At 37.4% G+C, this 13,173-nt stretch overlaps 2 protein-coding genes across 2 annotated transcripts in view; one reads left to right on the top strand and one right to left on the bottom strand.

Moving 5' to 3' along the window:
* scaper (S-phase cyclin A-associated protein in the ER) overlaps positions 1-13,173 on the bottom strand; it is a 720,649-nt gene that overhangs the window by 385,501 nt on the left and 321,975 nt on the right.
* The window catches only part of LOC127526109 (uncharacterized), a 416,670-nt gene that overhangs the window by 344,913 nt on the left and 58,584 nt on the right, over positions 1-13,173 (top strand). The window lies entirely within an intron of this gene.

Here is a 13,173-nt window from a genome sequence, read left to right on the forward strand (position 1 = left end):
CCACCAAGTTTTCTGCCTGCATGAAAACCGTATTGTCACCTCTTTTCATCTTCTGAAACTTTATGAACTTTATGTATGGCATTATAGCCTGGCTCACCCCATGGGATTTGCTTCTGTTTATTACAGAAGTGAATAAAACTTTGCAGCAGCACGTACCTAAGCCACCAGGGGACAAAACACGTTTGGACCAATGCTCCCTGAAGTTATATCACCAGTTCTGTCCCATCTCTATTTGTAATGCCACAGCGCGCTTCGTTGTGGGTTTCCACTTTGAAAAACGAGAATGCGATGCAAACGCAGCCCGCGATTCAAAAAAAATCTCTGCCTACCTGTTTGTCTCGTCTGACAGTAGCTGAAAAGCAGCATCAGGAGAGAGCAGCCTGAAGTACAGCAGCTGGTGATCTGTCGTGTCCAAAAGCAAGCCATGCCGTCTTGTAAACTCCGGTAGCCAGATCGGCTCTCAACGGATCAATGTATGTGTATTTATCCCATGCGAACCTTGCCGTAGATGCATCGGCTGCACGAAGGCACTCAACTGGCAGCAGATCCGCTGGCGCGGCATCGGCTGGTGTCTGATCAGCTGATGCCTGCTTCTAACTCTCTTGCTCGATCTCCTGATCACTGCCAATAAAGTCCAATTCTGAAAAATCAAGAGTCCGACTCCGCGATAATGCGCAAAACATCGCCTGCCGAGTGTTTTCTTTTCTGCACTTGCTTCGCTGCCTTTTCACATGTCGGTGCCATCTTGCCTTTGTTTACATTTCGCAACTCACGCACACGCAATGTTTATTTGCCGAGTCAACGAGTCTAGCATTCCTCCAAGCACAGAGGGAATGCCTGTGACGTGACAGTGAGATTTGTCGCCATTAACAGCTGATTGTCGCCCTCTAACCCTGGATGTCGACTTTTGTCGACATTCGCCTTCAACCCCTCCTGTCGACAAAAGTCGACATCCGCCCTAAAAGAGTTAATCCTGCACTTTTTTACGCTTGTTTTATTTCTTTATTGTGAGTACTGTATTTATTTATCTGGTTTAGTACAATGCTATATACTGTATACCCTGCCATTCTTTCTTAAACTCTGTGAAGTGCCATGAGCATTTACAACACAAAAGACACTGACGGAGAGGTGCGAACAGATTTAAGGTGGGCTGGGATTACAAGTTTTTTCGTACTTTGGTAATTCTAGTGTTAATAAGGAAATAAATGCAGACTTGGAAAAATGAATGCCTGCTAATAAGATTCCCTGATACACTGAAATTTACTTGCAGAACATGGCTGCTATTAAAACAAGTACAAGACAATGTATGCAGGGCATTAACAACAATGTGTGCTCAGCGACTAAATCAACACATGAAAGTTGGAGCATTTCGCATTTTTTATTGACTTCATCCATTGAGTCAGTTATTTCATTTTTGTTTATTAAATAGTTTTGTAAAAATGCAATTCCATTTGTTTCTAGACTACATTAAATAAGAGCTTTTTAAAAGCATTTTACATTGGAGTTAAAAATGGAGCACAAATAGGCTTGTGGCGGCTGAAAAGCTTTAATACGTGGCAGATTCCAAATCATATGATGTGAAAATGGCATTGAATGATGTGTGTTAGTGGTGGAGGGTCTGTGAATAATTGTTGTGAAAGTTTAATAAATATACGATTTTGGATAGTATAACCAATAGATTAGTATCCAATAATTAGCAGTTGAAAAACATCTATTAATACAAAATACTAGCATAAAATCAGTATCAATATTACCCTGTTAAAGTAGAAATGGAACTTCCCCATCTAGCTATTAATATTAGATAAAACACTTAATTTGTTAAAATTCTATAAATAAGTAAGAATGTGGAAAGGAACAGATTTATTGAATAATGGGAACGTGAATGGTACACAATGGGCAAGTAGAACAGGGGTGGTCGTGATTGTTTGTGTATATCTGGGACTGAAAGATCAAGGTCTGGGTGCCAGAGATTAGGAGCTTAAGCCACTAAAGTCTTCCCCCTCCTGACACCACTGTCCAATTTTAAAGCATTCCTGTGTTTATATCAGTTAGGGCTATTGCACCTTTCTCATGTTATTAATTAGTTCAAACACCATTTAGTGGCAGGTTGATAATATTGGTTCTTTACAATAACAATGTGCAGATAATATTGTTCAATCAATGCAGTCTTATTTATGCTTACATAACTGTTTTCCAGAGGATTGACCTTTTTTTTGTTCTCCATTGCTTAACTTCCCTAAAGAAGCAGGAGAAGGGTGGTGCTGTGTGAGCCATTTGCATGCCCATGCTCTGCCCCGCATCACTTACATTGGGCATTCAAGCAACTGTCAGATGAGTAAGAGAGAAAAATATTCAAAATACAGTGCTATGTAAAAAATTAAATATGTAAAATATTGGGCACCCCTGATAAAAATCACTTTATCAATTTATAACTTGCTAAGTTTTGAGGCAGCAATTTCATTTTAACATATTTTATACCTTACGGGAACAGAAACATTTCAGTAGTGAAATATTTTTTATTGGACCAACAGAACCAGTTTAATGTGCATTTAAACAAAAACAGGCAGGTGCATAAATTTGGGTACCCCAAAGGAATAATCCCATCAATATTTAGAAGAGTCTCCTTTTGCTGAAATAACAGCCTGTAGATGCCTCTGGTTGTGACCAAATAACTCTACCTTAGTCTCATCTGTCCACAGTATTTATTCCCCCCCAATGTGTTTCTGTCTTATCCAGATGCGCTTTTGCATACCTCATGCGATTCTTCTTGTGGTGAGTACTCAGAAAAGGCTTCCACGGAGCTGTTCTCGATGCAAAGTGCGCTTGACTGTGGAACAATGTACAATGACACCATCAGCAGCCAGATGTTCTTGTAGCTCTCTGGAGGTGGTCTGTGGTTTATCTGTGACCATTCTAACCAGCCTTCGGCTGTGCCTTTCAGATATTTTTCTTGGCCTACTACATCTTTCCTTCACAAGGACTGTTCCTGTGGCCTTCCATTTCCTAACTACATTTCTGACTGTGGAGACACACAGTCCAAACCTTTGTGATCATTTCTGGTACCCTTCTCCTAATTCATAACTACAAATTATCTTAGTTTTTAGGTCAGTAGAGAGTTCTTTAGAGGATCCCATGTTGCGACTCTCTAGGAGAGAACCAAGGACAAGAACAACTAGCAATTACCTATGTTAAATAACCTTTTTCATGATTGGTTGCATCTGTCTTTGTAGTTTAAGGTCTAATGGGCTAATCAAAGCAATTTTGTTAGGCAACCTGTCAGCATTAAACTACTACAGGTCTTAAAATTAATGCAATTGAAAGGGTGCCCAAACTTTTGCACATCCCATTTTTTACATTTTATTTTACTCTGATAAACATCCCGTTGTCTGTATTTCTCTAGTAAAAAATGGCATATTGCTGTGATCTTCTCTTATGAAGATAGAGCAAATTATCATGCAACCTCAAAGGGGTGCACAAACTTTTACATAGCACTCTATACAAGTTCAAGCATCAATCTGATTGAATTGAAAGAGTAAACTAATCCCTAGTTGAAGTCACATAGAACATTATCCCATTTACAGATGAACAAGTGTGCAAATTTGTCAATGCTTTTCAAAGGGAAATGTTGAAATATTAAAACTCCGTTCAGTGCAATCTGTTTGAGATATCCGAATGTAAATTGAACTGTCTTGATGAATTTATTAAAGAATAGGTGTGCCACATCTCAACAAAACTGGTCCACCGGGGGCAGGGTGAGGTTGAGTCGTTATATGCGAATAGACAAACAGACATGGGCTTTTGCAATAGGTGCTTCATGCATTATATGCAAATGCACCCAAAAAAGCTCTCACTATTGAAGAATAGCAAATATTATATTTGTCTTTTTATAAGTATGAATAAGGTAACATAGTGGTACAGTAAGTATAGCTCCAACCTTGTGGGTCTAAAATGTTCAATGGGATAGGTTGCAAGTCCCATGGAAAAAGTATTTTGCAAGCACCAGAGATTCCAAGATTCTTTTGTTTAGGAATAGGCAGAATAGTAGTCAGAAACATCAGCAAACCTGGCACACTGTAATGGTCATATATTTTTCTTTTTAGATACTGAATCAAATTCATAGTCACAAAATAATACACAAAGTTACAGTGTCAATTGCAAACCACTGAGAATAGTTTAAAAAAAGTCATTAGTTATTAAATACTAATGTTTCTGCTGACCATGATAGTAATGGCCCAACAATAAAAGTCAGTAACAAATGGAACATAAAAAAAAATAAACGCACAAAAAAATCCCCCAAAATCTTAGTCATCAAAACACTTCTGACAGTGTTCAATGCCCTGGCATCAAATCATGTAACAGGTTGTTGTTGGTGTGGAGTTTACACATTCTCCCCACAAGTGTTTTACCTCACACATCCCAGAAGGTGTATTATCCTTCTATGAGTGCGACTGTGAGAGACTGTTGGTCCCTGCATTTTGCCCAGTTTTAACATGATAAGGTGGTTAAGGCTTTGGACTTCAAACCCTGAGGCTGAGCAAGTCACTTCATCTGCCTGTGCTCAAGCTGCAAAAAGAAAAGGAACCACCTGTATATCGAGTATTGTAAGTTGCCTTGGATAAAGGCATCAGCCAAATAAGTAAATGTAAATACAAAAACAGGTCAAATACCACATAAACTTTATAATGTGTATGATTACAGCAATATCAGAATAAAATTCAATAAGACTACATAAAAGTCTACATTTTATGTAGAATTTACATAATTCTACATAAAATTAATATTTTATCAAAAAAGCAGCTAGCAGAATATCAAACTCATTCCATTAATATATATAAACTTCTTATAAATATTTAAAATGCCCCTAAAGCTAACTGAACTATATTAAATAACACAATGTCCAATTGATGCATTCATGCTTCTAAATAAGTTTTAGATATCAGAATCATGATCAAAGGAAAGTACTTTAAAATATAAAGAAGATTCCAGAAATATGCCTTAGTATAATGACCAAACATTTGAAAGAGTCTGATTTATTAGTTTGTACTTTAAAGGCATTTTTATGTCAAGACAAACAAGTGATGCAAGGTACGAAACTATGACTCAGAAAATGACTGTACCACTGATCCAACAAAAAGGTCATGCACAAAGGCACTGCCTTTAACAAGGGCGCTGTCTCCAGAGGATTGCAGACAGATGTCCTCAGCAACCCTATAACCAAATTCCCCCTGAGGCAGGTGTACCTAAGGGGCCTCCTTTATACTCCCCACCCCCCCCGACACAATAATAACAGTCCAACATATTACTCAAAAAAAAAAAAAAAACAACAACCATTTCAGATCCATCTGACAAGGGAGTGGAGGGTTAGAAGGGCATGAAACTTAACCAGTCTATCCACCTGCAGGTGTAGAATACAGAGTTAGTCTTATCACTGCTGCAATCTGCACAGCAATGCCCCTTCTTGTTCCAAGTGACAGAAGAAACAAAACTAGACTAATCCCAGCCTCTGAAACGTATACCTTCTGAAAGAAGGCTAACGAATCATCTCCAGACACAAGGTGCAGCCAACCAGCTGTCCGCCCCATTGCTGTATGACAAATATAAACACTGTCCACATGAGGACAAGGCAGAATGATGAATGAGGAAGCAGCAAATGTCTTGATACTGACTCTCATCTCCCCTCTCTGATCTAATCTGGGGGGTTTAATAGGCGACTCAAATAGCACTACAAAGTTCAACGAGCTCATTCATTTATCAGCCCATAAGGGCCAAGAAAGCTTGGAGCTGTCAGTAGTACAACAAGAGAAAGAATGTTATGCTGCCAAAATGAAAATCCAGGGCTCAAGGTGTTTCTCAGAGTTCTCAACTTTCATGATCAGCTCCCTGGACTTACAGATGAATGTTTGTTTGTAAAAGCACATATGACTACATAAGACAGGCATGTTTTTGCCAAGCTGTAAACACAAGAGTTCAATATAAATTAAAAAAAAAAAAAATCAAAGGACCCTAACCATGTCCATATATATTAAAAAAAAGGATCAAGCAAATTTAAAATTACTACCAGTTAATGCAGCCTTTAAATTTGTAACAGGATAACAAAGACGGATATTTATTGCATTTAAATGAAAATAATAATAATAATAATTCATTACATTTATATAGCGCTTTTCTTGAAAGATCTGACAAAGACACAATATTAATAAAATAAATTAAATATGTATCATATTCTTTATATGGGAAATCATCAAATCATTTATCAAATTTTACAGTAACAATGTTATACCACATCCTGGAGCAGCCCCATACCTATTTGTGTTTGTCTTCTTACATATCCACATTTTGAAGCCTCATTATAAATAGCTTGTACATTTTTTGGTTGTTTTTACAATGTTTACTATTTATCTTAATAACCGACTTTGTTTTAATTCACAATCACCTGTATTGATGATAACTGCTGTAGCCAGCACGATTCCAGGCCTTTATGCAAGCCAGGATTTTTTTATTATTATTATTATTTTGAACCTAGATCCAAGAGACTTTCTTCTAATTGTTTTAATCCAAATTTAAAAACTTTATTTCATATCTTTTCACAATTTCTTCTTTGATTTTAAATAAAATTATATAAAATTACAGATCATAGCTACACAGAGTTATTTAAAATAAATGTAAATTCTTCTTAAATAAGCAACACAAGAACAAACCACTATGCAGACAAATCTTTTCAAATATGTTTGAGTTTGAGATATGCTTTGTTATTATCAGTTTTCAAATTGCCTGGTGGTTCAGTGGTTAAGGGTGGGGCCTTACAGCTCAATGGATCCCAGCTTAAGTTCACTCCCATTTTCCAGATATGCCAGGTTTTTTCCCCCACTGCAAATGCGTCAGTATTATTCTAACTGACATCTCTAAATTGGCCAAGCACTATATAGGAATTTTTGCCCAGTGATGGATAACTAATAATTTCTAAACAAATCTATGCCTAACTCCACATTTCTGAGCTACATACATTGGCTACAAATCAAATTGCACTTTCTCTCTGGACTTTTTTTGTACTCTTCCAATCTGATGTCTACAAAAACAGCACCTTATTTATATTCTGTTAAACAAATTTTGCCTGTGGGCATTGTCTTAAAGTTCCTGTGTTGGGTATATTTGTATAGTCTGAGGCCTGGGGCACTAAACAGTGTGATATCACAGTAGTAATATGCTGTCCATAATTTAAAAAAAACATCAAAGATAAATGTTAACTGATGAACTAGGGGCCTTTCATAAGATTCCAACTTAAAGAGCAGGTACAAACAAGATGTTATTAGGATGTGCAGTTCTAAATACCTTGAGCACAGTAGGCAAGTTTTGAATTTGATGAGGTAATCTGATCATAAAATAAAACTCTGCTTTATTTGGAAAATTACTGCAAATTATACAAATGGATCTTAAAATTCTTCATGACTTAAAAAAGTATACTTGGGAAAAACAATTTCCTTATTTGCTCTTCTTTTTCTTTTACGAAGTGGACTGCATATGCATCATGAATTGCTTACACTATTTTAGTTGACACTATTTTAGTTCACCCAGATTATTCAATTAACCAAAACAAAGAGTAGTGATTTTTAGGAACATTCATATAATGCTAAAAGCACCAAGTACAACAGCGATGTCTGACTGTCTCAAGTTCCAGTGGACCGAGTTTGTTGAAATTTGGAACACTTATTCTTCAAGGAAATTGTTGAGATATCTTGAATACAGTGCACTGCATACACTTTTAAAATGTGGCCGTAGTTGAAGATGCAAAGAATGTTTCACTGTTTTATGACTGACAATTTACCTTTTAGAGTGATTATTTCAACTTGCATATTTTAAATATATATATGTGCACTACCGGTCAAAAGTTTTAGAACACCTCAGAGTTTTTCCAGTTTTAATCAGTTGAAATTTGATTTTGATTTGATATACTTTGTTAATCCATCCATCCATTATCCAACCCGCTGAATCCGAACAAAGGGTCATGGGGGTCTGCTGGAGCCAATCCCAGCCAACACAGGGCACAAGGCAGGAACCAATCCTGGGCAGGGTGCCAACCCACCGCAGGACACACACAAACACACCCACACACCAAGCACACACTAGGGCCAATTTAGAATCGCCAATCCACCTATCCTGCATGTGTTTGGACTGTGGGAGGAAACTGGAGCGCCCGGAGGAAACCCACACAGACATGGGGAGAACATGCAAACTCCACGCTGGGAGGACCTGGGAAGCGAACCCAGGTCCCCAGATCCCCCAACTACGAGGCAGCAGCGCTACCCACTGCGCCACCGTGATGCCCACTTTGTTAATCCCCAAGGGGGAAATGCAATGAATGACCAAAAATGGTGAAAATTAAAGCAGTAAACTGCCAGAGTTTTAAATTTAAAGTTCAGGTTGACATAAACTGAAAAAAAGAAATATCAGAAAATTACAAATGGACCTTCTTCAGAGAACAACTAATAGGTTACAACCAGCAGATGTTCTGCAGCAATTAAAGTAAATTAAGCCTTGCAAATTGAAGTAAATAATGTGCACAAGTGTCCCAACAGATTAGTTAAAAACCCACAGTCTATCTTAAAGCAGAGTTGGAACAGACTGTGTTACTACACTCTCTGAAGTTCTACTTAGATGATATTCCAGTGATAATGGCAAGAAAATGGCAAGTAATAAATGGAATGTGTGACAGTGCAGGTCAACTCCACACTCCCAGTTGATCTCAGGAGCCTCTTCAACTTGCTACCATGGATAACATACCCGAGGGATGAGTCTAGCAGATAAGAACACTAACACAAAGAAAGGGGTAGATGCAATAAAGTACAGAACAGCTTTTATTAAAACCATCAAAAACAGCAGTGTTAAAAAAAAGTGCAGTGCTCAAAAGTCCATATATAAATAATCCAATTAAACAAATGAACTGTGGTGGTTATCATCGAAATGAATAAATCCATTATAAGCGAGGTTAAAAACATAGGCAGGCAACTTTCCTTGAAAATCAAGTTCCCAGTGCTTCCCTTTCAAAATGGACATCTCTCCGGCTTATCCTATTAGGATCCTGAAGCCCGGAGAGACATCAAACCAACAGGGGAAGGCAACCTATTATTCTGGCCTATGTCCCTGCCACCAATCCCACAATGTTCCATGGATAGCTGCCGAGCCCTGCTCTGCTCACACCAGTGCCTATCCTTGGCTTCACCCGGCAAGAGCGTGTTGTACTCCCAACGCTGCCGATCAATGGCTCCTCCTGACAACAGCACACCCTGAGTACAATGGTTGCTCTTGCTCCATAGTCGCTGAGCAGGAGTGATCCCTCAGCCCCTTCCTAAGCGCTGGCCATAAGCTCTTTTCTGGTATTCAATTCCTGTCCGCCTGCTTCCTCCTGTCTAACCTGCTCTCTCTCACTCCTGCCCATCTCTCTCCTTCCATTTTCCTGCTCGATTCTCTTTTTTTCCACTGCTGTTCCATGCAGACTCCTTTACTCTTAACTTCCTAATTAAGTATGTGTGCGAGAAGCCGCTCATTCCACGGCATCACTGAGGTGTCAGACTGAACTAAACACTTCCACACATGCATGCGGTACGGTCAGCCAGTTCTGCAATTTACTGCGGAGCGAAACCCACTCACGCACACCTGCACCCAACTGGAACCTGCACCTTTTCGGTGCATGATTATTTATTTAAAACCCAGCCGCATACCTGCTATTCTACAAAATGAGACAAAACATTATTACTCCCTTAGAAGTAAAAAAAAAAAAAAAATCAAAGTGTCAGTGAGTACAGTGGTGTCCTACACAATCCAAAGACAACAGGAAAGTGAAAGAAACTCTGATAGGAAGAGATCTGGTAGACCCAAAGTCACAACCCAATCAGAAGACAAGTTTCTGAGGGTCACCAGCTTGCGTGAGAGACACTTCACAGCTCAACAGCACATACATACATACATACATATTATTTATATTTATATTTATAAAGAGTATTTTATATATTAATATTTTAATCTGTCACTGGGAGCACAAATGCAAATGACAGTGTTAAATACAATTAAACAAAGCATACAGTATATCTAATCCTTAAGCTAACGATGATAGCCATTTGTTAAGATAAATGTAAAAAAATTTATAATACAAAACATGAGAATATAAGATAAACATGATGACAGTGCTGAAACTAGTTGCAGTAAGATATATTTTTGCTCTTGTAGCAACTATTACTTTTGATTTTATTCTATATGCATAACTTGATTAACCTTGATCTTGTTTCCTGCCTGCAATTAATATTATTTTTCCAAGGTACTAATCTGTTGAAGAGAACATACAGATTTCCTTCTTAAAGTATAACAGATTAGTGCACATGATTCCACAATTGGTGCTGGTATTTCACACTGTAGCTCTGTTATCTTGGTTTGAGTCCCAGTCCAGTCACTTCCTGTTCAGCATTCATTTGTTCCCCCCAAGCCTACATGGGTATTTTCTTCCCATACTTTAGTTATTCAGTCACATCCCAGAGACATAATGTTTATGTTAACTGTCTACTCTGGGCTGATCCAGAATAAGCCGAGTGTGTCCTGTGATTGACTTGATAATGCTTTTTATTTACTGATGTAATATTTTATTGTGCACAATAATAAAAATCAACTACCAAAAAACATAAATGAGCTTTTCCTTCATACATTGTGGGGTTGTTTTAAGACACTAAAAACTGTATTGGGTAAATTTTAATTTTGCTCAGGCAATTTCCAAAAACATGTAGCAGTTTAGAGAAAAAGTTGCACCTGCAGTAAATAATTATGGACATCAGACACATTTCTGACCGAAATGATTAATTTAATTCAAGTACTTACTAAACCAAGAGTTTATGCTTTTGCAAAACCTTACAATTCAAAAAAGGCATAATCCACAAATGTCACATATTAATGATTTTTTTTTTACAAAGCAAAGACAAAAGCAAACAAAGACGGTAGCCAGAGGCACAGCAGGCTTATAAATGCACTGCCTATCTTTTTGTCAAAAGTAATATGATAGACTATTTAATACTGTACACCTATTGTGGCATTAAATATGTTTTTCTTTATTCTACTCTGTCACTATGACATGTTCATCACATTTTTTTTTCACAAATGCAAATGATATCAAAACCACATCACTAAAGCTAAAATGCTCTTCCCAAGAATTCTATTTAAAAACTCCATTATGAACTTTTTAAACAAAATGACATAGAATATAGAATATACTACACTGGCATATAGAAATAGAATAGAAAAAGTTAAAAATCTTGCTGATTGCCAATATTTCCTCTAATAAACTTAACTTTTCAGGTGGAAACTGACCAGCAGGTCACACTTTTTGAGTTCACTAGAAATTTAGTGAATTAAAAAGTAGTCAAGAAAAATAAAATTTTTTATTTATTTCTTCCTCAAAACCCAAATGTCAATGAGGGAAAGGTACTCCCACAGTTCAAGGGGTTTTTACATATTCTGAGGTTTTTATTTAGTAAACCAAGTTGTCAAGGATTTATGGAAGTGACCTTTAACTGGCATCTGTCCTGGAAGTGCGACCCTTCACCCTTAGTCACCTCCCTTTCCATTTCATCAAGTAATGGCTAGCAGCTACATAAAGCTCTGAATCAAAATAGTCTCACATTTAAAAACAATATAAAATATTGCTGAAGATCACAGAAAACAAGTAGCTTAAGTGTCAGCAGTGAGAGACCAGTGGTAAAAGATCAAAGGTTAATAATAAAAAAATCCAGTAAATCAAACCACAAGAGGTCATGAATGTGATACATGTTATATTAAAACAGGATATGCTACAAGCAATAAACGTGAGTGCCAAATGCATATTGAAAATGTAGTCAAACATATGCGATATATTCTCCTGAGAAATCGATCCAGTAGTGCTCACATAATCTGCCATTAGCGTACAAGCTCAGCACAAACTAAATATGAACACAGCTACAAAGAATATCTTCCTAGCCAAAGCAGTATGGTACGCTAAATATATGGAAGTCTAATTAAAAATATATAAAAGTTTGACTTCAAGATATACTGTATACAGGAAATTGTATTCTGGGTATAGCAAGACAGCAATGTGCAGTATCAGACAATAATCTGAAGACAATCACATTATATGTTTGTCTATCTCCAGTTATTTGCTGCAAGAGTATATCATAAAACATTCACACAAAGTTGGCAGTATAAGACTGACAGGTCACTTTTTTGTTTAAATATAACCTTAAGAATGACATGTGTTAAATTAAAATTACACTAAATATTTTCTTAAATTTCACAACAAAAGATTAGAAAAGAAATTTCAAATGGGATCTATTAAATTTAACTTTTTTCAAAAAAAATTAAAAAATTCCAAATCATTAGGTCATTTCAAAAACTAATGTAGTTGTTAAGGTCATTTAACTGTATTATCTGAAAAAAAATATCAGGGAGTCAGAAAAAAGTACAGTAGACCCCCGCGAAGTCGTGGTTCAGGGTTCGCAGACTCAGTCGTTCGCGGATTTTTTCTTAGAACTTAACTATTAATTGTTGGCGGAAAGCGTAAATATCCTCCAGAATTTTTTATGCCTTTTTTCGTGGCAATACTGTGCTGTAGAGAGAACAGGAAACAACCACTGAGGGAAATGCGGTTTGGGATGGTGAAAGTAGCCAATCCAAGAGCGTTATTCATTTCTCCTTGCTGCTGATTGACTGCTGCCATGTGACGCGTCTCCAGCTGAGTGTCCACGTGTTTTCCATTTTGTTATTGTTTTGTTATTTTTAAATGCACACAATGTCGTACAATCGCTCTGCACCTTCTAAGGCTTCTGGAACGGAGCCTAAGTGCCAGAAGACGTTTAACACACTCCAGGAGAAGGTTGAACTACTGGATTTGCTCTGGGAACTAAAAAGTTATGCTGCAGTAGCGTGCCACTATGGCATTAATGAAAGCACCGTATTCTACATAAAGAAGAACGAAGTAGTGATCTGGAGTACCGTATCTGTAAGTTTCTGTGATAGTGCCAAAAAGGTAATGACAGTAAGGAATAAAAATATCATCAGGATGGAATCTGCCTTGGCACGGTGGATCACCGACTGCAGGAAGAACATCCCCTTGGACGGTAACATCATTCGTGAGAAAGCACTTAAATTGTACCAGCAGTTCGC

The sequence above is a fragment of the Erpetoichthys calabaricus genome, chromosome 17, assembly GCF_900747795.2.
Source record: "Erpetoichthys calabaricus chromosome 17, fErpCal1.3, whole genome shotgun sequence".
NCBI lineage: Eukaryota > Metazoa > Chordata > Cladistia > Polypteriformes > Polypteridae > Erpetoichthys > Erpetoichthys calabaricus.